This window comes from Chiloscyllium plagiosum, unplaced genomic scaffold (genome assembly GCF_037043375.1).
Source record: "Chiloscyllium plagiosum isolate Xiang-an unplaced genomic scaffold, Cpla_swu_hap1 HiC_scaffold_8, whole genome shotgun sequence".
Taxonomy (NCBI): domain Eukaryota; kingdom Metazoa; phylum Chordata; class Chondrichthyes; order Orectolobiformes; family Hemiscylliidae; genus Chiloscyllium; species Chiloscyllium plagiosum.
This window is the reverse complement of record NW_028270146.1, coordinates 14,657,555-14,684,702: the sequence shown is the minus strand read 5'-3', so window position 1 is coordinate 14,684,702 and position 27,148 is coordinate 14,657,555. Positions and strand designations below refer to the sequence as shown.

The 27,148-nt window shown below is 40.1% G+C and overlaps 1 protein-coding gene across 6 annotated transcripts in view; it reads right to left on the bottom strand.

Moving 5' to 3' along the window:
- Positions 1–27,148, bottom strand: part of foxn3 (forkhead box N3) — a 474,886-nt gene that overhangs the window by 29,179 nt on the left and 418,559 nt on the right. The gene's annotated exons all lie outside the window — the stretch shown is intronic.

Genomic DNA, 27,148 nt, shown 5'->3' with positions numbered 1-27,148 from the left:
GGTTTTTGGACATTCAGCAATGGAATCATGGTCATTAATCGACTTTTAGCTCCAATTTTGTTTCTAATACTGAATTCAAATTTCAACATCTGTCATGGAAAGACTCAAACTGAGATGCCGAGAAAATTACTAGTCCTTACTAATCAGAGAAGGATTAACAGTCTAGTGATAATACCATGATCCATCATCTCCCCCTAAATGTGCTTGCAGAAAAATATGCAGGAAAGACCCATCTTAAGTTACAGCAGGTCAACATGATAGCTTCTTCACTCAGAGGAGCTGATCAAACTGTAACACCGTTATCCATATTAAATAGTCAGAAGGCACATAAAGCATCATAGTATGAGTAAGCTTTGTCTGACCAGTTAAATTTGTCAAAACTTCCAGTTTTTGAAATGAAAGAATTATTGACACAACAAAACACAAGTTGTACTGGTGATGTCAAACCACAATCAGAACAGACAAAACTGAAAATCACTCTCACTATCTTCCTTCCTCATCCTTTATCCAACTCTCTTTTTAAAATAAAAACTGAAAGAACTGTGGATGCTGGAAATCAAAACCAAAAACAGAAATTGCTGGAAAAGCTCAGCAGCATTGGTAGCATCTGTGGAGAGAAATCAGAGTTAACGTTTCAGGTCCAGTGACCCTTCCTCAGAACTGATGGTAGTTAGGAAGTTGTTTTTTTACACAAAAGATACGTTGTTGGAGGGGGTAAACTAGTAGTGGAGAGAGAGCAGAGAGAGAAAGAGAGAAGAACAGTGGAACAGACAAAAGGAGGTGATAATGAATGGCCTAGGAAAATGAACAGTAACTAGTTGTAATTAACAATGGGGTGTATGTAATTGCAGAGCATGTGGTAACAAGGTCTGGTTTGTAAGGTTAGGATAAGCATATGGGAGAAGGTGCCTCCAGCCCTAAAATTGTTGAACTTGATACTGAATCCAGAAGGCTGAGGAATTCTCAAACAGAAAATGAAGTGCTGTTCTTCCAACTTGCACTTAGTTTCACTGCAGCAAGCCTGAGACAGAGATGGTAGCCAGGGTGATGCGTTGAAGTGGCATGATTAATTTCAGCAGGGCACCCAGGTTGCTTTCCCAATCTGTCACCATTCAGATAATAATCTCCCTTCGTTTTTAAAATCATTTGCCACTAAAGATATTGAAGTTCTCATCAAGAATAAAAAAAATTGTTAAATATAGCCAAGATTAGAGTGGTGCTGGAAAAGCACAGCAGGTCAGGCAGCATCCAAGGACTAGGAAAGTCGACGTTCGGGCAAAAGCCCTTCATCAGGCCTGGAACGTCGATTTTCCTGCTCCTTGGATGCTGCCTGACCTGCTGTGGTTTTCCAGCACCACTCTAACCTTGACTCTAATCTCCAGCATCTGCTGGACCCACTTCTGCCTATAATTAAATATAGACAACAGAGATCAACTGAATGTCTTGATGAGTATGAAAATTGTAAGGGCAATCTTAGGAAGGAAATCAGGAGGGCAAAGAGGGGCATATGAGATATCCTTGGCAGATAAGATTAAAGATAATCCAAAAAAAGCTCTACAAATATATTAATACAATAAACTTAATCTGCAATTTGAGAGGAAGAGGGTACAATCGGAAGTGACAATATTTCTGTTGAATAAAGGGAACTATAGAGCTATGAGGGAGGAGCTGGCCAAAGTTCAATGGTGCAATACCTTAGCAGGGATGACAGTGGAGGAACAGTGGCAGATATTTCTGTGTATAATGCAGAAGTTGCAGGATCAGTTCATTCCAAAAAGGAAGAAAGATCCTAGGAGGCGGCATGGGTGGCCATGGCTGACGAAGGAAGTTAAGAAACATATAAAGTTAAAAGAGAAAAAGTATAATATAGCAAAGATAAATGGGAAAACGGAGGACTGGGAAGCTTTTAAAGAACAACAGAGGATTACTCAGAAGGAAATACGCAGAGGAAAAATGAGGTATGAAGGTAAACTGGCCAAAAATATAAAGAGGATAGTAAAAGCTTTTTTAGGTATGTGAAAGGCAAAAAAATGGTTAAGACTAAAATTGGGCCCTTGAAGACAGAAACGGGGAATATATTACGGGGATCAAAGAAATGGCAGAAGAATTGAATTGGTACTTCAGATCTGTGTTCACTGGGGAAGACACAAGCAATCTCCCTGAGGTAACAGTGGCTGAAGGACCTGAACTGAAGGGAATTTATATTTGCCAGGAATTGGTGTTGGAGAGACTGTTAGGTCTGAAGGTTGATAAGTCCCCGGGGCCTGATGGTCCACATCCCAGGGTACTGAAGGAGGTGGCTCGAGAAATCGTAGATGCGATGGTGATTATTTTCCAGAGTTCGATAGATTCGGGATCAGTTCCTGCGGATTGGAGGGTGGCTAGTGATGCACCACTTTTTAAGAAAGGTGAGAGAGAGAAAGCAGGAAATTATAGACCGGTTAGTCTGACCTCAGTGGTGGGAAAGATGCTGGAGTCCATTATAAAGGATGAAATTATGACACATCTGGATAGTAGTAACAGAATAGGTCAGAGTCAGCATGGATTTATGAAGGGGAAATCATGCTTGACTAATCTTCTGGAATTTTGTTGCGGATGTAACTCTGAAGATGGAAGAGGGAGATCCAGTAGATGTAGTGTACCTGGACTTTCAGAAAGCTTTTGATAAAGTCCCACATAGGAGGTTAGTGAGCAAAATTAGGGTGCATGGTATTGGGGGCAAAGTACTAACTTGGATTGAAAGTTGGTTGGCTGACAGGAAACAAAGAGTAGTGATAAACGGCTCCATTTCGGAATGGCAGGCAGTGACCAGTGGGGTACCGCAGCTTTTTACAATATATATTAATGATATAGAAGATGGTATTAGTAATAACATTAGCAAATTTGCTGATGATACTAAGCTGGGTGGCAGGGTGAAATGTGAGGAGGATGTTAGGAGATGACAGGGTGACCTGGACAGGTTAGGTGAGTGGTCAGATGCATGGCAGATGCGGTTTAATGTGGATAAATGTATGGTTATCCACTTTGGTGGCAAGAACAGGAAGGAAGATTACTACCTAAATGGAATCAATTTAGGTAAAGGGGCAGTACAAAGAGTTTTGGGTGTTCTTGTACACCAGACAATGAAGGTAAGCATGCAGGTACAGCAGGTAGTGAAGAAGGCTAATAGCATGCTGGCCTTCATAACAAGAGGAATTGAGTATAGAAGCAAAGAGGTTCTTCTGCAGCTGTACAGGGCCCTGGTGAGACCATACCTGGAGTATTGTGTGCAGTTCTGGTTTCCAAATTTGAGGAAAGACATGAGGGAGTGCAGCGTAGGTTCACAAGGTCAATTCCTGGAATGGCGGGACTACCTTACGCTGAAAGACTGGAGCGACTGGGCTTGTATACCCTTGAGTTTAGAAGACTGAGAGGGGATCTGATTGAGACATAAGATTATTAAGATTGGACACTCTGGAGGCAGGAAACATACCGCTGATGGGTATGTGCCGAACCAGAGGACACAGCTTAAAAATACGGGGTAGACCATTTAGGACAGAGATGAGGAGAAACTTCTTCACCCAGAGAGTGGTGGCTGTGTGGAATGCTCTGCCCCAGAGGCAGTGGAGGCCCAGTCTCTGGATTCATTTAAGAAAGAGTTGGATAGAGCTCTCAAGGATAGTGGAATCAAGGGTTATGGAGATAAGGCAGGAACAGATACTGATTAAGGATGATCAGCCATGAACATATTGAATAGAGGTGCAGGCTCGAAGGGCAGAATGGCCTACTCCTGCACCTATTGTCTATTAAGCAACTGCAGAGAGAGTAGGACCCCTGAAAGATCAATGAGGTAATCTTTGCTTTGAATCTCAGGATATGGGAAAAATATTAAAATGAATATTTTGTTAGTTTTTACTGTTGAGAAAGAAATGTAGGTTCGAGAACTCAGGGAAATAAATATTAATGTTTTGAAAAGTTCACATTACGTAAGAGGAAATGCTGGAGGTCTTAGAAAACAAAGATAGATAAATCTCCAGGACCTTGATCAAGTGTATCCCTGGATGTTGTGGGAAGTTGGGAAAGAAATAGCGGGGTCCCTGGCAGAAATATTTGTATAATCTCTAAACATGGGTAAAGAACTGGAGGGCACCTAATTGTAATTAACAATGGGTATATGTCATTGTTTAAGAAAGGCTGAAAGGAGAAGCTTGGAAACTACACATCTGTGAGTCTGACATCAATAGTGGGTAAGTTGTTGGAGATGATTCTGAAAAGATATGATTTACATGCATTTGAATAGACAAGGGTTGATTAGTGATAATCAGCATGGTTTTGTCAATCAGCAAGGAAAGTCATGTCTCACAAACTTGATTGAGTTTTTAAATAAAGCAACTGAAAAGATTGATGAGGGCAGAGTGGTAGATGTCATTTACTTGGACTTTCATAAAAGCTTTGACATGGGTCCACATTGTAAACTCATTAGTAAAGTTAGATCACATGGGATTCAGGGTGAGCTTGCTAATTGAATACAAAATTAGCTTTATGATAGGAGACGTGGGTAGTGATCGAAGGCTGGTTTTTGGACTGGAGGCCTGTGACCAGAGGTGTTTCAAAGGGATCAGTACTGGGCCCACTTTTGTTTGTCATTTGTATAAATTATCTGGATGAAAATATAGGAGGCCTGGTTCGTAAGTTTGCAGGTAACACCAAAATTGATACTATCGTGGACAGTGAAGGTTATTAAGATTACAGAGAGATCTTCACCAATTGGGTCAATGGATTGAGAAGTGGCAGATGGAGTTTAATTCAGATATTAATACAAACAAGGACATTGCTTGTACAATTATTGGTAAGGCCCTGGGTAGTGCTGTAGAAGAGAGAGAGACCTAGGGGTTCAGGTACACAATTCATTGAAATTTGTCTAAGAGATAGAAGGCATTTAGCACGTTTGCATTCATTGCTCAGACCTTTGAGTATAGGAGTTGGACTGTAATGTTGAGGTTGTACAGGACTTTGGTGATACCTCTTGTGGAATGTTGTGTGCTGTTCTGGTTGCCATGTCATAGGAAAATTATTATTAAACTGGAGAGGGTTCAGGAAAGGTTTACCAGGATGTTGCTGGGAACAGAGGGTTTATTACATAAAAATAGACTGGAAAGACTAGGACATTTTTCACTGGAGTGTAGGAGGTTGAGGGGTGACCTTATTGAGGTTTATAAAATCACGAGGGCATAGATGAGGTGAATACAAGGGTCATTTCCCTCGGGTGGGGGAATTCAGAACTAGGGACATATTTTTAAGGTGATAGGAGAAAGATTTGAAAAGAATGAGAGGGGCTTTTTTTTAAAACACAGAAAATGGTTAATGTGTGGAATAAACTGCCAAATAAAGTGGTGGATGCTGGTACAGTTGCAATGTTTGAAAGTCATTTGGATAAGTTAATGAATAGGAAAGGTTTGGAGGGATATGGGTCAAGTGCAGGGAGGTGGGACTAGATTAGCTTGGGAATATGGTCAGCATGGACTGGTTAGACCGAAGGATCTGGTTCCATTTTGTGTGACTCTATGAATCTACTTCCAGCTATCATTTACTCCTTACCCATTCTCCCCCACCCTTTTTTTCCTAGCTACCATCACTTCTCAGAAAGGCTCACTAGACCCAAAACTTCAAATTTGATTTCTCTCCACAGGTGTTGCCAGATCTGCTGAGCTTTTCCAGCAGTTTCTGTTTTTGTTTCTCTTTTTAAAATGCCAGATTATTTCCGTGCAATGTCTTTGAACATGTTATTCACCATTTTTAAATTTAAATAAACTTAGACTTGGTCTATCACCCACTATGCCTTACAATGCTATTTAAGGATTTCCAATTGTGTGCTATTCACCAGTATTTGAGATTTTAAACAGACAGGTCGATTATATCTGAATGGTGACAGATTGAGATAGGGACCCGGTTGTCCTTGTACATCAGTTGCTGAAATTAATCATTAAGCTGCAGCTGGCGATGAAGGTGGCAAATGGTATGCTGGCTTTCACAGTGAAAGGATTTGAATACTGAAGCAGAGATGACTTGCTGCAGTTGCAAAAGGCCTTGGTGAGACAACTCTTGGAGTATTGTGTGCTGTTTTGGTTTCCTTAAATGAAGGAGGCGGCTCTGGCTATGGAGTTCGTGCAAATGCAGTTTATCGGACGGATCCCTGGATGGCAGAACTGACATAGGCAAGGAAATTGGATTAGCTAGGACATTTAGAAGAATGAGGGGTTGGGATCTCATAGAAACCTATAAAATTCTAACAGGACTGGAGAGGGTTAATGCAGGCAGGATGTTCCTGATGACTGGGTACTTCAGAACCAGGGAACACAGCCTCAGGATACATGGTCGGGCATTCTCAGAAAATTCCACATACTGACCACTCTTTCAATCACAAAGTGGTTGAGGTTAAAACATTGAATGCTTTCAAGAAACAGTTTTAAGGCTGAAGGGATCAAAGGGTATGGAGAGAAAGGGGGAAAGCAGGGTACGGAATTGGATGGTCAGCATGGTCATATTGAATGGCAAAACAGGCTTGCAGAAGTGATTGGCTTAATCCTGCTCCTATTTTCTATGTTTCCATGGAATAACCATATTGCAACTTGAAAATACTATCACTCTCAGGAAACCTCAGTTTTGCATAGAAGAAGCCTGAATTGTTTATAGAAGAGGTTAAAAGAAGATTTAATAGAAGGGTTTGAACTGAAGACTTGATAAAGTAAATAAGGATAAACTGTTTTCAAAGTCACATCAGTGATTACAGGACCTGGTTTTAAGGCAACTCCTTAAAAAGAACTACGGGAGTAGATTTTGTTTTAATGAACACCGCAAATTATGATCAAAAAGAACTGGATAAATACTTAAAAAGTATAAATTTTAAGGTCTATCGGGAGAGCGCAAGGCAGTGAGACTAATTGGATAGTTGTAAAGAGCTGGCACATGCATGATGGGTTGAATGATCTCCTCCGGTACTATTTTATACAAGCAGCTATAAACTCTGCAAGAGATTTTCTACTCATTGAAAAGCACCTATCTTCAACTTGCACCTCACTTGATGACCAACAAGATAAAACTAAGAAATTAACATTTGAAGATTTTCTGACATGAAGCCTGCCACAAGAAAATTGAATGCTGGTTGGAAATTCTTTGGATCAAGTACTGAAACTTCACGGTTGTGGCTTCTCGTTGAAAAATGATCTATTAACATCTTTCACTGTTAAACTATATATGTAGGTAAGGGGTTAACTTAAAGACTATCAACTCAAAAACTAGCTAGCATTTTGCCATGTGTTCAGTAGCAGTGCTTTAGATGCTGTATGAAATTCTACTTATTTTTGCACCTCCCTTCAACAAGATGTCCAAAGCACAATCAATATTTGTTTTGTAATGTCACAAACATAGCAGACAATGTGCACAGAAGGTTCCAAGAATAGCATTATGTCTTGTCGATGAAGGATAAAATATTTTCAAGAATATCAACTCTTTTTGGAATAGTGCAAAGATATCCTAGGATCAAGAAAAGATAACAATGCCTCTACTTCCTCAGGAGGCTAAGGAAATTCAGCTATCTGATGCATCATGGCTTGGTGTAGTAACTGGTCTACCCAGGACCATAAGAAATTGCGGACAGTTGTGAACACAGACCAGTTCACCATGTAAGCTAAGCTTCCATCCATGGACTCCAATGATACTTCTTGCTGTTTGGGAAGGCAGCCAACCTAATCAAAGACTCCTCCCACCCCAATTATAAGCTTTTCCAACCTCTTCCATTAGACAGAAGATACAAAAGCTTTAACACACGCATGAACAGATTCAACAACAACTTCTTCCTCACTGTTATACATAAGAACTAGGAGCAGGCGTAGGCCATCTGGCCCTTCGAGCCTGTTCCACCATTCTGTTACATCATAGCTGATCTTTTCATGGACTCAGATCCACTTACCCACTCTCTCACTGTATCCCTTAACTCCTTTATTGTTCAAAGTAAATCTACCTTAGCTTTAAAAACGTTTACTGAAGTAGCGTCAGCTACTTCACTGGCAGGGAGTTCCACAGATTAACAACCCTCTGGGTGAAGAGGTTCCTTCTCAATTTAGTCCTAAATCTGCTCTCTCTAATCTTGAGGCTGTGCCCTCTTGTCATAGTTTCACCTGCCAGTGGAAACATCCTCTCTACTCCCTCTTATCTATTCCCTTCATAATTTTATATGTTTCAATAAGATACCCCCCCCATTTTTCTGAATTCCAATGAATATAATTCCAGTCTACTATCTCTGCTCATAAGTCAACCCCCTCAACTCTAGAATCAACCTAGTGAACCTCCTCTGCACCCTCTCCACTGCCAGTACATCCTTTCTCAAGTAAGGAGACTAAAACTGCATGCAGTACTCCAGCACCCTGTACATCTGCAACATAATCTTGTCTTTAAACTCAATCCATTTAGCAATGAAGGACAAAATTCCATTTGCCTTCCTAATTACTTCTTGTACCTGTAGACCAACGCTCTATGATTCATACACAAGGACACCCAGGACCTTCTGCATAGCAGCATGCTGCAACTTTTTACCATTCAAGTAATAATCCTTTTTACTGTTACTCCTGCCAAAATGGATGACTTCACATTTATTAACATTGTATTCCATCTGCCAGACCTTTGCCCACTCATTCAATGTATCTACGTTCCTCTGCAAAGTTTGACACCCTACACCATGGTCCCCAACTCTAAATCATCGCTATGAATTGTCAATAAACGTGGTTCCAACACACCACTCGTCACTGATTGCTTATCAGACTTCTGAATGGACCTCAAATTCTAAATTTAAATGTTGATCTCACTCTTTATGCACTTTCGTTGCATTGTAACATTGTATTCCTCGCTCTGTTTTATTACCCTAACACACTTTGTATGGTATGATCTGCCTGCACTGCATTCAAACAAAACTTTTCACTTTACCTAGATACATGTGACAACAATACATCAAACTAAAAAAAAATGTTACATCCATTTTAAAGATCAGATTGGGGTTTGATTAAACTCACTCAGAATGGTGCTGGACAATCAGCCTGGATTGTGGGCCCAAGTCTCTGAAATAGAACTTGAATCCAAGAACTTAGAGGCAAAAGTAATATGTCTGCGTGGAGTAGTCCAGAGCAGACAATGTCTTTGTGACTATGTCATTAGACTAGTAATCTACAGAATAATGCTCTGGGGACATGCGTTCAAATCCCACCATGAACCTGAAACTTAAATTCTCTGGTCTGCATTCGACTCCAAACCCACAGCAATTTCGTTGACTCTTTAATGCTCGAGCGCATTGTGATGGACAACAGATGCTGGCCTTTCCAGCGATATCCAGATTTCACAAAAAAAAATTAAATGCAATTGTCAATGAGTGATCCACTTCTCGATGTATCTTCAGTGAGTTTTGGGAAGAAAAGCCCTGTTCCATTGGCTAGAAGTGACTGAATTTGGTCCAAAGGGTCTGTTTCTGTACTGTACAACTAATTTCTCCATTCTTCCTCAGTCTGTCATTTTTATTGATTTACTCACCAATAATGGAAACGACCTTCACTTTTCATCTTCGTAAAACCATTATCAATTTTTCAAAAGATTGATTCTCTTTGTGGAAATTGTTTTGAAAGCATTTCAGAATATAAGCACATCCTTATTTTTAATTTCCATGGATAATACACATTTGCCTGAGAGATGGAGTTTGTGTCAGACTCCAATTACACACAGATCCTCAATAAACCCAGACTCTGAAGGGCCAAACTGGATTCAAATGTTAACTCTTTCTCTCTCTGTCGATGCTACTAAACCAGAGTTTCTCCAGCATCTCTGCATTTGTTTCAGAGCAACCATAATATTTCTGCTTTGATTACACAATGATCCTCAACTCTCTTTGGATCTTACTATCTTGAGTGCTGTTCCTTTTGTTGAACTTGATCCGAAATGTTCTATTTCAGTTTTGCATAACCTAGCCTGAGCAAAATTAATTAGTTGCCCATACATAACAGCTCAGATAGACTAGAGGGCACTATTCACTATTGCTTCCCCATCCCCCCCAACTACACAAATGGTCTTCACTTGTGAGTTCTATAAAAGCACACGTGCTCTTTTTACTTGCCTGTCAGCACCAATGAGAATAGTCACTGAAAGCCAGTTATAATGTTAGCATTCAGACTCCAGAAACAAAAAACAAACTTAATCCGCACAATAAATTCTGCATCAGCACCTGTTAATTCTACAATCAGATAAAACAGTCACGTCCACGTCCGTTTGAGGGACAATGCGAGACTTTTCATGCAACGTTCTGTCGGTTGACAAATAATCTGAAACAGATGGTACACTCAAGGAAAAGGAAAAATGATCTTTTTATAACTATATTCAACATCACCCATTAAGCAGTAATATTGCCGTGGCAACAGAGGTTGACATAGCAACAGTAAATACGCTTCCGACCACCAGTGAACTAGCTGAATGGAACATCTGCCCTGACAGACCATCTCAACTGCCCTGGAGCGAAACTGCTAAGGGACGCAGTGATGCTGGATGACAGCACAGCTGATCATGCTAGGTCTGAACAAATGAAAGTGTACAGTCATTACTGACATACAGACACTAACTTACTCAGATTTTGACCTTTGCTTGGTTTCAACTAATGACTGCTTCTACATTGAAGCAATGACCAGGTCCATTCAGAAACATTCCTACCCAAGAACTGAGGCTAAAATCAAAAATTGTAACTCTCATGCTTCAGTAAAAAGGAAGGAACTATCAATTGCAGTTACTATCTATTATCAACTCTGCTTTGCATACTCAAGGTTCACATCATAGATTATATTAGTTAATTTAACAACATTTGCTGGCTCACCCTTGGTTGAATTACAGCAGTTCAAATCACATTAAGGTTCCAAACAATGCAAATAAATGATAGACTTGTCAGAATAAAATAAATTGTCTGACAGCCATTACGAAAAAAAAATACATATGACCAAACAAACCGGGGGAGTAGGCCATTCAGTTCCTCGAGGCTACTCCCATGTTGAAGCAGATCACGGGTGATCATATTGTCATCTCAAACTCCACACTCTCACTCCTGCCTAATTTTGATAATTTTTCAACCCTTGCTTACTATGATTCCAGCTCTACCTAAAATAAATGCAGACTCTCCTCCCTTCGTTAACTAGAGTTCCAAACACCTGAGGAAAAATAGTCTCACGTTGAATTCAGTATACAATTCACACACAGTACTATTTTAGAAAGAAAAATCTTAAGTTAACCCTTCAGTTTGAATAGAAAAATCCTGAAACCTCAAACCAGTTGGTCACCAGAAATCTACACTTTTTTTCTGAAGTCAAACTTACTCATGGGAATCATCCACTAATTTTCATCAACACCACTAGATGGAGCAATTTACTGACACTCTAATGTACTGACTCACTAATTTTGCAAGAAGGCAGGGAAAATATGAGACACCATTTCTGCACTGCAAGGAACCTTTACATTTAAGCAATTTTTAAATGTAATATTTGAAAAGATCATGCTACACCACAACATTAATGTACTTCAAAACTATCACCACGCTATAAAATGCTTTGGAATCTCCCGAGGTCATGTATTTTCTTTATAAAAGCTCTTTAGTGCAAATAAAAGCAAAAATGCTGAAATATTAAGTTTGGCAGCACCTTGCCCACAGACACAGAATTCCCAGAATTTGTGTTCTAATTTCAGAGTGCCAGCATCCATTCTTCTTTCTTGGACTCTGAAGCGTGCAGCACATGGCCAGAGAAAAAAAGTGGATAAAAAGTTACATTTTCCCAAAATAGACACAAATTTATTTCTCTCAAATTTAGCAAAGGCCACTCTTGATGAGGTTTAATATCTATTTCAATTATTTCCCTCTGTGCAGGAATGAGACAAAAAAACTTTAGAAAAAGAGGGTTACAAGTTACAGGAAGGAAGCATGTTACATTAGCATTCTTCATGTGATATTGATAATGAGAATGACAGTAGATCGTTAAATGAGGGTAGAATTTACAAGTCCATGAATCTGGTGTCTAGATTCTATTTCACAAGTGGCTTTTCCACAGTGTATTGCATATTATTCCATATTTTGACTTACAAATGCCAATCTTCCTCATTGATACTTGTAATGACATACCTGAAAACCAGTCCTGAAAGGTGGTATGAACTAATTAATGCTTGTATGGGAAACAATTGGGTTTACATTACATTGATTAATTTATAGCAAAGGCCATTCAATCCCAACTAGCCACCTCTGTTGTTTTGAGCATGCTATGCTGGGACAATGCCTCTTTAAGAGATGAGCTGAAAATGTGTTGCTGGAAAGGCGCAGCAGGTCAGGCAGCATCTGAGGAGCAGGAGAATCGACGTATCGGGCATGAGCCCTTCTTCAGGAATGAGGAAAGTGTGTCCAGCAGGCTAAGATAAAAGGTAGGGAGGAGGGACTTGGGGAGGGGCGTTGGAAATGTGATAGGCGGAAGGAGGTCAAGGTGAGGGTGATAGGCCGGAGTGGGGGTGGGGCGGAGAGGTCAGGAAGAAGATTGCAGGTTAGGAATACGGTGCTGAGTTTGAGGGATTTGACTGAGACAAGGGGGGGGGGGGGGGGGGGGGAAAATGAGGAAACTGGAGAAATCAGAGTTCATCCCTTGTGGTTGGAGAGTTCCTAGGCGGAAGATGAGGCGCTCTTCCTCCAGCCGTCGTGTTGCTATGGTCTGGCGATGGAGTCGTCCAAGGACCTGCATGTCCTTGGTGGAGTGGGAGGGGGAGTTGAAGTGTTGAGCCACGGGGTAGTTGGGTTGGTTGGTCCGGGTGTCCCTGAGGTGTTCTCTGAAACGTTCCGCAAGTAGGCGACCTGTCTCCCCAATATAGAGGAGACCACATCGGGTGCAGCGGATGCAGTAAATGATGTGTGTGGAGGTGCAGGTGAATTTGTGGCGAATATGGAAGGATCCTTCCATATCCGCCACAAATTCACCTGCACCTCCACACCTCCTGAAGAAGGGCTCATGCCCGAAACGTCGATTCTCCTGTTCCCTGGATGCTGCCTGACCTGCTGCGGCTTTCCAGCAACACATTTTCAGCTCTGATCTCCAGCATCTGTAGGCCGCACTTTCCCCTCTTTAAGAGATGAGTCAAACTGATGAGGCAAATTTCTCAGCTTGTTTTGAGCTCTTCTAGGTGCACATCTATGGAATAAAACCTCCCTGTTGAGTTGCAGTGAACAATGAGTTTGTGTGTTCTTTAGTTGTGTTCTGGAGCCTAGTAATGCCCAATACAGAATAAAATGTGATGTGGAGGTGCTGGTGTTGGACAGGGGTGGACAAGGTCAGAAGTCACATGACACCAGGTTATAGTTCAACAGGTATATTTGAAATCACAAGAGTCAGAGTCAGAGAGATGTACAGCATGGAAACAGACCCTTCGGTCCAACCCTGTCCATGCCGACCAGATATCCCAACCCAATCTAGTCCCACCTACCAGCACCCGGCCCATATCCCTCCAAATCCTTCCTATTCATATACCCATCCAAATGCCTCTTAAATGTTGCAATTGTACCAGCCTACACCAATTCCTCTGGCAGCTTATTCCATACACGTACCACCCTCTGCGTGAGAAAGTTGCCCCTTAGGTCTCTTTTATATACTTCCCCTCTCACCCTAAACCTATGCCCTCCAGTTCCGGACTCCCCCACCCCAGGGAAAAGACCTTGTCTATTTACCCGATCCATGCCCCTCATAATTTTGTAAACATCTCTAAGATCACCCCTCAGCCTCCGACGCTCCAGGGAAAACAGCTCTAGCCTGTTCAGCCTCTCCCTATAGCTCAAATCCTTCAACCCTGGCAACATCCTTGTAAATCTTTTCTGAACCATTTCAAGTTTCACAACATCTTTCCAATAGGAAGGAGACCAGAACTGCACACAATATTCCAACAGTGGCCTAACCAATGTCCTATACAGCCGCAACATTACCTCCCAACTCCTGTACTCAATACTCTGACCAATAAAGGAAAGCATACCAAACGCCTTCTTCATTATCCTATTTACCTGCAACTCCACTTTCAAGGAGCTATGAACCTGCACCCCAAGGCCTCTTTGTTCAGCAACACTCCCTAGGACCTTACCATTAAGTATATAAGTCCTGCTAAGATTTGCTTTCCCAAAATGCAGCACCTCGCATTTATCTGAATTAAACTCCATCTGCCACTTCTCAGCCCATTGGCCCATCTGGTCCAGATCCTGTTGTAATCTGAGGTAACCCTCTTCGTTGTCCACTACACTTCAGAGTGCTGCTCCTTCATCAGGTGAAGTCAGGAGCAATGCTCCAAAAGCTTGAGATATTAAATAAACCTGTTAGACTATAACCTGGTGTCATGTGCCTTCTGATGGAATAAGGTGGTCAGAGGCTGGGGACAATCAGTAGTGTCACTGTACCTAGACTTCTCCAAGGTTTGGCTTTAGGAAAGATAGCCAACATATTTTAAACCTAGACTCTGAATTTCAAACTTGCAGTCAAAGCACAAGTGTCCTGTTACAATATGAACAATCCAGTTCTGCCAGGGTAGAAATTTGACCAGTGACATTTTAGCACATTAACAGTACTCATTAGAAATTAGCACCAAAATGTATTAAATGGAAAATTTCATGCAGTGTAATATTTCCCAATATAGACAGAGCTGAGATTGAGATTTTGGAAAAGATTTGTTGATCAGGTTGTAAATTTGCTTTCTGAGCTGATAGATTTGTTCTCAAGACATTTCTTCACCATACTAGATAACATCATCAGTGAGCCTCCAGTGAAGCGTTGGTATTCTGTCCCGCTTGCTATTTATTTGTCTTGGTTTGTTGTGGTAGGTGATACCATTTCCCGTTCTGTTTTGGAGAGGTTGGTAAATGGAGTCCAAATCAATATGTTTATTAATGGAGTTCTGGTTTGAATGCCAGACCTCTAGGAATTCCCATGCATGTCATTGTTTAGCGTGTCTCAGGATGGAAGTATTGTCCCAGTCGAACTGGTGTCCCTTTTCGTCTGTTGTATGGATATCAGTGATAGCTGGTCATGTCTTTTGGTGGCTACTCGGTGCTCATGTGTATCCTGGTGGCTAGCTTTCTGCCCATTTGTCCAATATAGTGTTTTTTGCAGTCCTTGCAGGGTATATTGTATATGGCATTCTTTCTGCTGATTGTTGGTATGGGGTCCTTTAAATTGGTCATCATCTCTGAGATGTCTTTGATGTTCGCAGCGTGGATAGTGTCTTTGGGCATGTCACATCTTCCTGTTATTGGCAGGTGGCGCTCAATCAGATGACATTGGTTTCCCATCTTTAGACTAGTTTGAGTGGTATTGCACCCATAAGTGTTTGGGATTTGAGAAGATTTGCAGCTCAAATGTGGATCAGGTTGAAAGCTTGCTCTCTGAACAGGAAACCACAACACACCTAGAGACTCTAGCCAGCTTACCATATATCAAAGACATGGATAGGAAAGTGTGAAAGGGATATGGACCAAATGGAACTGGTGCAGTTTTGGAAACCTGGTCAGAATGGACGAGCTGGGCCAAAGCATGTTTCTGTGCTATAGGTCTCCATGTCGCAATGCAGAACGTTACATTGACAACGGAGGCAGATCAGAACCCAAAACTTTGTTCCGGATTCAAGCCTTCTCCAAAAAGGTAAAAGCAACAGTGCAAACATAGATGTGGACTCCATTTACCAATCTCCCAGAATCACGTTCTTCCTCATTGGTAAATGTGTTTAGGTGAACTAAGTCTAAGTAAAATCTACATGGTATTTTACATAAATTTACTTGAAAATAATTAAAAATTACATGGTTATTAACATTATGAGCATGGATATGGAGGACGCATTACAATTTGACCATTTAATACCTTCTGTCTGGCTGTTTTAATGTGACCTCAGTGAGCTTCATCTGTTTTCACAAAACATCACATTGACTGAACACGTGGTCAGCAATGGTTGGAAAGTGGACTCTTGTCAGGTCATCAATCTAGCAGATTGTTGGCTTGAGTTAATCCCTGAGCATTTTGTTTTCCTGGGTCAAATATCATACTGCACTGACCATGCCAGAGAAAAATATGCTTTCATGTGTTAAAATGGTGGAACACCAGTGCTAAAGGATTAAAGACTAATGAAAACATTTGCTTGTAGTCATTATGCAAGCTATTATTGTTTATAGAATTAAAGAAATTTAGCCTCCTTGCATCCACCCTTCAGAAGAAATTGAATAAATTGAAAAATCTTACTGTCTTGAGCAGAAGCTACCATACTTATAAATAAGATTATCCAGCTGTCATGCACCGTACCTTCTATCATTGACAGGCCACCAATGATTCTTATTAAAGAAAATCCAAGGCCAGTAGTTTTATCCCATGAACCTGGACACTCCTAACATGAGGTTAATCATCATGTATACAATCAGGAAACTTGCCGTTGTTCCTGTCAGATTTACCTGCATACCCTAGCAACCACAAGCCAGAATGATTGTGAGGAAACTAAACAGCAACTACAAGCCAATTACAGCCATTGTGCATACAGCTTGGCATTCATGAAAGGCGCAGCAGGACACAAGCAGCTGTAAGCTTCATTCCATGGACTGAGAAAATAGTGGGGGTTGCAGGCAGATCGAAAAACTGCACTCCTCACTAGCACATGACCTAAAGTAATGGAAATGTACATTATATTTCAGGGGCTCTAGTGAATGAGTTTGCTTCTGCTTACTGACCATCTTATGGAATTAGCCCCCTTTTTTAAAAACAGAATACTGTAGAGTACCTTATTTCACAGATTTTAGATTTAAATCTCTCAATATCATGGGAGACTGAAAATATCATGTAACCCAAATAAGGAAATGAATCTCTTAACTAAGTGACTTTATGCTTGGAAGGGATAGAAGGAGGGTTACATCATATCTTAATTCCTATTACGGATATCTAATGCAGCACTCCAGTTTTCACAGTATATAAAAATGTAGTCAATGGGCTTTAATCATTGTTTTCTCAGATCATATGATAATCTTCTACTGTATACATAGAACAGCTGTCATTTTAAACTTCAGCAGATTTTAAAAATATACATATGTACATAAGTGAAAATATGTTCAGTCTTCTGTGTGAAAATTGAATTAATATAGAAATAATCATTAACAAGGAAGGCAACAAAGAGGCCAATACAGCCTGTGGGAGGCCACAGATGGCACATCTGCATCATTACTGGCTCCCATTAAGAGACCACTGCGCTGTTTACAATCAGCTATCCTGATAGTGGTAGGATGGAATCAGCCGTGGCAGCTGAAACTATAGCTCCCTATTCATTTTATCTCGAGATGAAACGACATTCCATGCCATCCTAAAAACAGATACTGAAGAAAAGGTAAACTACAGGGACGAGTCCCAGTAGTGCACTAGATAATCTGTCCTCAGTCCTTTGCAGACAATGAGACTTGCTTATGTAGATAGAGAAGCTGAAGATTTTGGGGCTTTGCAAGAAGAACTTTTGCATGGTGATCCACAAGGAGTGCTATAGCACTGCTGTCATGCAAAGCCTTTTTTTCAAACTCAAGTACATTAGGAGATCAGATAACTGCTGTAAGCTGATGGCTGCATAACAAATTGCTACTCAGAGCCAACCTTTCATGTTTAATCTTTCACTCGCTCGGTTCACTGAGCTTTGTTTTAGAAAGTGAATGTTCCCAAATAAAAAGTGATAAAAGAAATCCAACTTTCAAAAGGTTTTGTGACTTTTTTTTTTAAAAGTAGGAAAAAGATCCTATTGACACAGTTACAAAAGAACTTGGAGTCTGGCTTTCAGAAACCTGACCACACTGTTTATGACAGCTGTACAAGGACACTGCTGAATCACGTAACATATCTGGCACTTTTAAGTTTTGAAGAAAGTTAAAAACCCAACAGGACAATAACCCCCAAAATGTTGAAATTACAAGCAAAGTAGGCTATTGCGTAATTTTCCACATCCAGTGAGATGCGGTCATTTTGTTGCAATTGATGCAGTTAGCATCAGAATAACTCAAACAAGAAACAATGCTCAGACCTTAGTTGAGAATTATAAACGTATTTTAATACTGCAAACATAAAATAAGATTCCTTGTTTAATTGAGGAGATCCAGATAAAATATGTATTTAAATGAGCTTTTCTAACTTTGAGAAGTGCTTGCAGATTTTCATCTCCACGTTACAACGTATCTGCCTTATTTTCACATACAATGAGTACATTTTGTTCTAATATCAGTTTATTTTCTGTGCCATGCCAAAGGTGTGTCAGGTAGTAACATGGCAATCTTCAGCTACAGGAGAAAGCGAGGACTGCAGATGCTGGATATCAGTCAAAAAGTATGGCACTGGAAAAGCACAGCTGGTCAGGCAGCATTGAGGTTGCGAACATGAGCTCTTCTGATGGAATCAGCTGTGGCAGCTGAAACTATAGTTCCCTATTCAGTTTTCTCTCGAGATGAAAAGACATTCCATGCCATCCTGAAAACAGATACTGAAGAAAAGGTAAACTATGCTTTTCCAGCGTCACACATTTTGAGTCTTCAGCTACAGGGTAAAAGCACATCATAAATCAGTAATTCAATTCCCATTCTAAACTAAATTCTCTTCTTTTAAGGTAATACTTTGCATTTTGAATTCAATGTAAAATAATCAATTTGTGGGACAGAGATTGTTGGATTTTACGAGGTTCTCCACAGTACTGAAAAACTGGACAGTGCAAAACCAATGTACTTTAAAACAACCACATATGACAGAAGGTGTACAATCAGTCCATTATAAAGGTTACTACAAAAAGCTTAACACCTGAAACGGTGACTTCTCCATCTCCTGATACTGCCTGACTTGTTGTGTTCTTCCAGCCTCCTGTTTGTCTACAAAAATGCAACAGCAGGCAGTGAGGTTTTATAGGCAGAAAGAGCATGCAAAAACAAGGTTTAATTTTAATGCTGGAAAAACTCAGCATGTCAGAAAGCTTCTGCTTTCTGTAGCATTTCTGGTCAAGTGACCTTCAATCAACTTGAATTGTTAACTCTGTCAGCCAGCAACTATGGAGAGAAACAACAAGGTTTTCCAGCACTTTTAAAAAATTTCAGATTTCGACCATCTTCGGTATTTTGCTTTTGTACAGATATGCAATAACATGAAAAAAGATAAAAGGTTTAATTAATTAATACAGTAATATATCAACATTTCAAGTTGAAGTGCTTCATTTTCATAATACAACATAAAATTGTGGGGTAACAATGCAACAAGTTTTCATATCTGGATCAAACTCAAGTATAACTGCATAATGCTTACAAGGACAAAGGGAACTTCCAAAGCTAATGAAGATAGAGCTCTCAAACAGCAATTTCCTGCAATGGTAACTGGATGAGAAAGAGTTATGTTTGGATATGTAACTGAAATATGTGAGCTCTACTGCTTCTGACCAGAAAGCAAGGTGCAAATGCAGTATAATTCTGCACTCGTGATTTGAACTATTCCAAAGCAGTTACGCGCACAGCTATTTGAAATATTGATGTTCCTCAATTGTAACATTTGCTCACGTTAATACAGTTGCCTTCAGCAAGGTGTAGTTTTTTTAAAAAAATAAACTTGATTATAAATGAAAAGATTCTACATCCAAGTTAATTTAACTAACAATTTTAAACAAGTGATAATTTGCCTCGTGATGTTAGTGTGAACTAAAACTTGATTCCATCCACCAGCACCTACCCACTGACTTCCCAAATTTAAAAGCCATGTTTGCAATATCGCCCAACAATAGATATGGGAAGTGCCAGTGTTGGACTAGGGTGGACAAAGTTAAAAATCACACAACACTAATGACCTGTACAGCCGCAACATGACCTCCCAAATCCTGTACTCAATACTCTGACCAATAAAGGAAAGCATATCAAACGCCTTCTTCACTATCCTATCTTCCTGCGACTCCACTTTCAAGGAGCTATGAACCTGCATTCCAAGGTCTCTTTGTTCAGCAAAACTCCCGAGGACCTTACCATTAAGTGTACAAGTCCTGCTAAGATTTGCTTTCCCAAAATGCAGCACCTGACATTTATCTAAATTAAACTCCATCTGCTACTTCTCAGCCCATTGGCCCATAAATATTGCATGCAATTCTGGTCTCCTTCCTATCGGAAAGATGTTGTGAAACTTGAAAGGGTTCAGAAAAGATTTACAAGGGTTGGAGGATTTGAGCTATAGGGAGAGATTGAATTGTTTTCCCTGATGTGTCGAAGGCTGAGAGGTGACCTTCGAGAGGCTTATAAAATCATGAGGGGCATGGATAGGATATATAGATAAAGTCTTTTCCCTGGGGTGGGGTAGTCCAGAACTAGAGGGCATAGGTTTAGGGCGAGAGGGAAAAGATATAAGAGAGACCTAAGGGGCAACCTTTTCACTCAGAGGGTGGTACGTGTATGGAATGAGCTGCCAGAGGAAGTGGTGGACGCTAGTACAATTGCAACATTTAAAAGACATATGGATGTATATGAATAGGAAGGGTTTGGAGGGATATGGGCCAGGTACTGGCAAGTGGGACTAGATTAAGTTGGGATATGTGGTCGGCATGGATGAGTTGGACCGAAGGGTCAGTTTCCGTGCTGTACAGCTCTATGACTCTCTGACACTATAACACCAGCTTATAGTCAAGATTAGAGTGGAGCTGGAAAAGCACAACAGGTCGGGCAGCATCTGAGGAGCAGGAAAATCGATGTTTCGGACAAAAGCCGTTCATCAGGAAAACCAGCTTATAGTCTAACAGGTTAATTTGGAAGTACAAGCTTTCGGAGCGCTTTTCCTTTGTCAGGTAATTCGCTGACAAAGGAACAGCACTCTGAAAGCTTGTACTTCCAAACACTTCCACTGGCAGCAGACAAGCCAGAGGTTAAAGTCACTCTGTAGATGGTTGCAAAGAGGAGTAATTTTGAAGGTATAATGATATTTTAAAGTTTTTAGACCTTCATGCATATCTGCTTTCTTCACTTTAATTTGAATTACTATTTACTGAACAAAAACGAGATTAAATTCCAACATCTAATAATACACCTGTTGAGTGTCACAGATACCAGTCAGCAAGCATGAAGCAGTAAACTCAAGCAAATGAACCACAAATGGCTTTCACATGCGGCTACAATAACTTGCAATTATGCAGCCTTTATGTTGGAGATCTGACTAAAAAAATGTTAAAGATGTGTTGAGGAGGAACTTGAATGAAAGAAGAGGGGCATAGAGCCAGAAGAGGTTTAGAGAGGGAATTTACAAACTTCAATAATACTTTCTGCTGCCTTGGAGGAACGAAAGAAACTAAGGATAGACCAGAGGCCCGACTGGAGCATACAGATCTTGGATGGCAGTAATATTGGGAGAGGCTGGGACATCAGGTTTACAAGCAAGCAAGGGCAATTTGGACCAGATAACCCATTTGGGGCCATAGGTTTTAAACGGATTTTTTATTCCCTTTTACTTGGAGCTTGTAATGCATAATACGACGTTATGGTATAATTATAGTTGAAATATCAATATTCTCAGTGGACTGACATTCATGCCAAATTTAGTGTTCCCAGAAACCACAAAGTAAAAACAAGTCATAATGAACCCATTTTATATTGTGGAAAATTAGCAACAGCATTTAGATTGAGAACAGAATTTATTCTTCCTCAAGGAGTTGTAGTCTGGTCAAATTCTGGCGACTGGAATAATGGAAAATAAAAGTTTCCTTTCGGAATTCAGTAGCTCTGCTTTTCTATGCTTTTACTGCAGACATAAATCTTCACAAGTATAATACCAGTTAAATGGTAAAAACTGGTCCTTAGTGTGGTGAATAAGTTTCACCAGTCTCACCCAGAATAAAAGCAGAAACTTTTTCGAAAAAAAGTGTCTGCAAGATCTACCAAAAACAATTAAAAACTATGATGCAAAAAAAAAAGATGCAGACTGTCCAGTTTACTCAACTTACTGCTTGACCATTTGTTTCACCATTTCAACAGGTCAAGACTTTTTAATTATGTAATGCTATTCTGGATTTAAACAGGTGCACTTTGTCCTGGCTTATTTTAAAGAGAGATTGAGATAGAGGTAAGGAGTGGTCTGTTCCAAGCCAATAATGTAAACAGCTTGAGGTGCCTTGGGGTTTTTAAAAGAAAACGTTGGAACAATGGAAGCTACATGAATGGGTGGAGTCAGGGGTTTTAGTTTAGCTTTCAGTAGTTTTTGGATTTGGAAGTTGGCAGTGGAAACTCTCACTCTCCCTACTACACTCTCTCTCTCACCCAGAATCACATGGGAGACAATCTATTTCAACGACTCGTGACATCACCTTGCAGTCGTACAAGATATTGGTGAGGCCACTTTTTGAATACTGTGTACAATTCTGGTCATCATGCTATCGGAAAGATATTGTTAAACTTGAGGGAGTGCAGAAAAGATTTACAAGGATGTTGCTGGAACTTTTGAGTTATAAGGAGAGGCTGGACAGGCTGGGGCATTTTCTCCTGGCACTTTGGAGAATGAGGGGTGATCTTATAGAGGTTTATAAAATCATGAGGAGCATGGATAGGGTGAAAGAATAAGGTTTTTTCTTCTTCCCCAGTGTGGAGGAGTCCAAGCCTAGAGGGGCATAAGGTTAAGGTAAGAGGAGAAAGATTCAAAAAGGATGTGAGGGGTAACTTTTTCATGCAGTGGGTGGCGTGTGTATGGATTGAATTGCCAGAGGGGGTGGTGGAGGCTGATACAATTACAACATTTACAGAGCATCTGAATGAGTATATGAATGGGAAGGGATTAGAGGGATTTGGGCCATTTACTGGCAAATGGGAAGGGATTAATTTAGGAAAACTGGTTGCCATGGATGCATTGGGCCAAATGTTATAGACAACAGATGCAGGAGTAGGCCATTCTGCCCTTCGAGCCTGCACCACCATTCAATATGATCATGGCTGATCATCCTTAATCAGTATCCTGTTCAGTTGGGGTGTCTGGTTAATGCAAATGAGTTGGAGCGAAGGGTCTATTTCCGTGCTGTATGACTATGACTCCATGGCTTCACCTTTGCCAAGGGTGTGTTTATGGGATGTTACTATATTGGAACAATTGCTGTTTAGTAGTTAAATAATCTATTTTTCAATTACGTTTTCCAATAAAGTTAAGTTATTTCAATTCCTTTCTTTTGTTTTCATTTTAGCTATAGGGCAAAAGTAAAGTGTGTTTTGCTTAAAGACGAGCAGCGTAACCAATCCAATCACACCTGGAACACAGCACCTCAAACTTGCCTTTAAATAAGATAAAAGTTACGACCTTGCTCTGGTCCATAACAATTATCACATTTTAAAGAGTTAAGTCACAAGAGTTTTGTGCTGGTCTCTGAAAGTGGATATACAAGCAAGAAGGGGAAAAAAAATAGACAGAATATCCCATGCTTCCATTTTACATTGCAATGCAGTATTTTGTCCAGGCTTGTTTCCATTATTTATTTCTAACTGCTAGCAGTATCTTGAATTTCAATTTATTTTACTAAACAGACTTCATAGAGATATTCTACCATGAACAACAAATAACATTCCTTGTTTAGATTCAAAATGGTTAACCCCTTTCCTCCAGGAATCCTATTACCAATAGACTCCATTGAAGAAAATATGGCTGTTTTCCAAAATGATAAAATCACATATCATGCCATCATGCTCGTGTCACCTCCATTAATGTGTTAGCCAATCAATGCTGCAATTTATTTCCTTTTCAGCCATTATTTAATTTCCCATTTAATCTTCCCATTTAATCTCTCCACCCCCCATCCGTTCTGGCAATGTATACCAGACTGGAACAAGTTGAAAACATTTGGCAATTTAACCTTTCCTCACTGACTTTTTTTCAAGCAAAATATTTGAAATCTACACCAACTCATTCCAGCTCTTCCTTTTAGGTGAAATAAAAACAATCAGATTTGAAGATATATTTGAAATCTACAATATTGAATTACTGAGATATTACTAAATGAGTCACTACGGCTGTTAATGTTTGGAGTTTAATACACATTTTGCTCATTTACATAATGTTATTGTGTAATGCTCCAACATGTAAACACACACCACCAAGGGGGTCGTTCTGCTGCTCAACTCTGAGCAAATGGATAATAATGAATGTGTGAAATGTCAATCTGAAATATGAAAGAACATCCAAGAACACCTAAGGGTTTGTTACTCCAAATCTTGGTGAGAGCTGAAGAGAACGTTTTGAGCTGTTCAATTAGAATTTGGCCAGTTACAGGCCATTGGTAGAAGGATTTGCAGCAAAAAAATGAAGAATGTCACAGAAGCAACATGCCAGTTGAAGTGTACTTTCTTTCAGTAAATACCGGACATCTAATAAATAAACCTGGTGACAAAAGACAGTGTCCATTTCCTGAAGAAGGGCTTATGCCCGAAACGTCGATTCTCCTGTTCCCTGGATGCTGCCTGACCTGCTGCGCTTTTCCAGCAACACATTTTCAGCAGTGTCCATTAACAGTTTAGCTCAACAAAGATTACAACTGTATTATGTACTTCACACACTGCAGCTTTGATCTATCATTATTTCCCCTTAACACCCAAAACAAAATTTTAGTTTAAAAAAATTATTGGACAATGAAACATTCTCTCAGATCACTATTAAATAGCTTCAAATTGAAATGACATTAAGTCAGTTTACTCCAACACTTCCCAACATTTATACAAATTATGGTGTGAAGTCTATTTATATGATATACATGCTCAACAGTAAAATTAAATACCTGAAAATATCACAAATTAATACACAAAATACATTAAATAATTTCACAATAGAAAAACAAAACAAGAGGCACCTTTAGATTTTCTACAAACTGCAATTGGCATTTACACAATTAAGCATGAAGTTTCCAAATTCTAAACTTACTAAAATTTTAAAATAGTTTGATTATAACATGCAAGAGAGGCCAAGAACAGCAATACAAAGCAATGTATGTTCTGACGATATTAATACTTCAAACAACACCTTTACAGATCTGAAGAAAGTTCTGTGTCTGCATCATTAACTCAGTTTCTCTCTCTGCAGTAGTTACAGAGTCATAGAGATGTACAGCACAGAAACAGACCATTAGACCCAACTTGTCCATGCCGATCAGATATCCTAAATTAATCTAGTCCCATTTGCCAGCACCTGGTCCATATCCCTCAAAACCTTCCTATTCACATACCCATCCAGATGCCTTTTACACTTTGTAATTGTACTAACCTCCACTACTTCCTCTGACAGCTCATTCCATACACTCACACCTCCACCCCCCCCCACCCTACACCTATGCCCTCTAGTTCTGGACACCCCCATCCCAGGGAAAAGACCTTGTCTGTCTGCCCTATCTATGCCCCTCATGATTTTATAAACCCATAAGGTCACCCCTCAGCTTCTGACACTCCAGGGAAAACAGCCATAGCTTATACAGTCTCTCCCTACAGGTCAAACCCTCCAACCCTGGCAACATCCTTGTAAAGCTTTTCTGAACCTTTTCAAGTGTTGCAACATCATTCCTATCGGAGGGAAACCACAATTGCACACAATATGCCAGAAGTGGCCTAACCAATGTCCTGTACAGCCACAGCATGACCTTCCAACTCCTATACTCAATGTTCTAACATTTTCTGTCTTTGTTAGATTTTTAGCATCTGCTTCATTATACTTTCTTTTTGTAAGTAAACATTTTTTGGCTAAAACCTAGATGTTTTGGGTTAGAGTTGGTATCATACAGCATGGAAACAGACCCTTCAGTCCAACTAGTCCACACTGACCATGTTCCCAAACTAAACTATTCCCACTTGCCTGCATTTGGCTCAATCCCTCCAAACCATTCCATTCATCTACTTATCCAAATGGCTTTTAAATGTTGTAACTGTATCTGCATCTACCATTTCCTCTGGCAGTTCACTCCACACACTAACCACACTCAGGTGCAAAATGTTATCCCTCTTATTCTTTTTAAATCTTTCTCCACTCTGCTTAAAAATATGCCCCTAGTTGTGAACTCCTCCCCCTGCCCCCCCCCCTTCACCCAAGGGAAAAGACAGTTAACTATTCAACTCATCTATGCAGCTCATGATTTTATAAACCTCGAAGTGCACCCCTCAACTGCCTATGCTCCAATGGAAAAAAGTCCCAGCCTATCCAGCCTCTCAGAGCTCAAACCCTCAAGTCCTGGCATCATAGTGGTAAACCTTTTCTGAAATCACTTTACTAAATCACTGTACTCCAGAATAGTCCTCAGCAATGTCTTGTACAACCTTAACAAGATGTCCCAACTCCTATACTCAAAAGGTCTGAGCAATGAAGGCAAGTGTGCTAAACGACTTCTTAACCACTCTTTCCACCTGTGACACAAATGTCAAAGAACAGAGGTATTTCTGTTCTATAACACTACCGAGGGCTCTTCCATTAATTATACAAGTCCTGCCCTTGTTTGTTTTAACAAAATGCAATACCTCGCATTTATCAAAATGAAACTCCATCTGCCACTCCTCAGCCCATTGATCCAATTGACTAAGATCTCTTTGTAATCTTAGATAATCTTCTTCACTGTCCAGTATACCACCAATTTTGGTGTCATCCACAAATTTACTGATCATGCCTCCTATCTTCTCATCTAAATCATTTATATGAATGACAAACAAATGAACACCGCTGGTCACAGCCCACCAGTCTGAAAAACAACCCTGCACTTCTGCACTCTGTCTCCTACCATCAAGCCAATTTTGTATCCAATTGGTTAATGACAAGCAGTTTATTTTTCTTCATTCACAGGATGAGGGTATCACTGGAGAAGACAGTTAAGAGTCTGATGGCCTGGAGTCACATGTAGGCCCAAACAGGTAAGGGGGCAGCCTCCTTCCCCAAAATGCATTAGTGAACTAGATGGGTTTATCTGACAATCGACAAAGGTATCATTATGGTCATCATTTGGCTCTTAATTCCAGATTGTTTTTTACAATTCAAATTCCATCACCCGCAGTGGCAAGATTCAAATCCAGGTTTCCAGAACATTACCTTGCTCTCTTGTTTAATCGTCTCGCAATACAGGTAGGCAATCC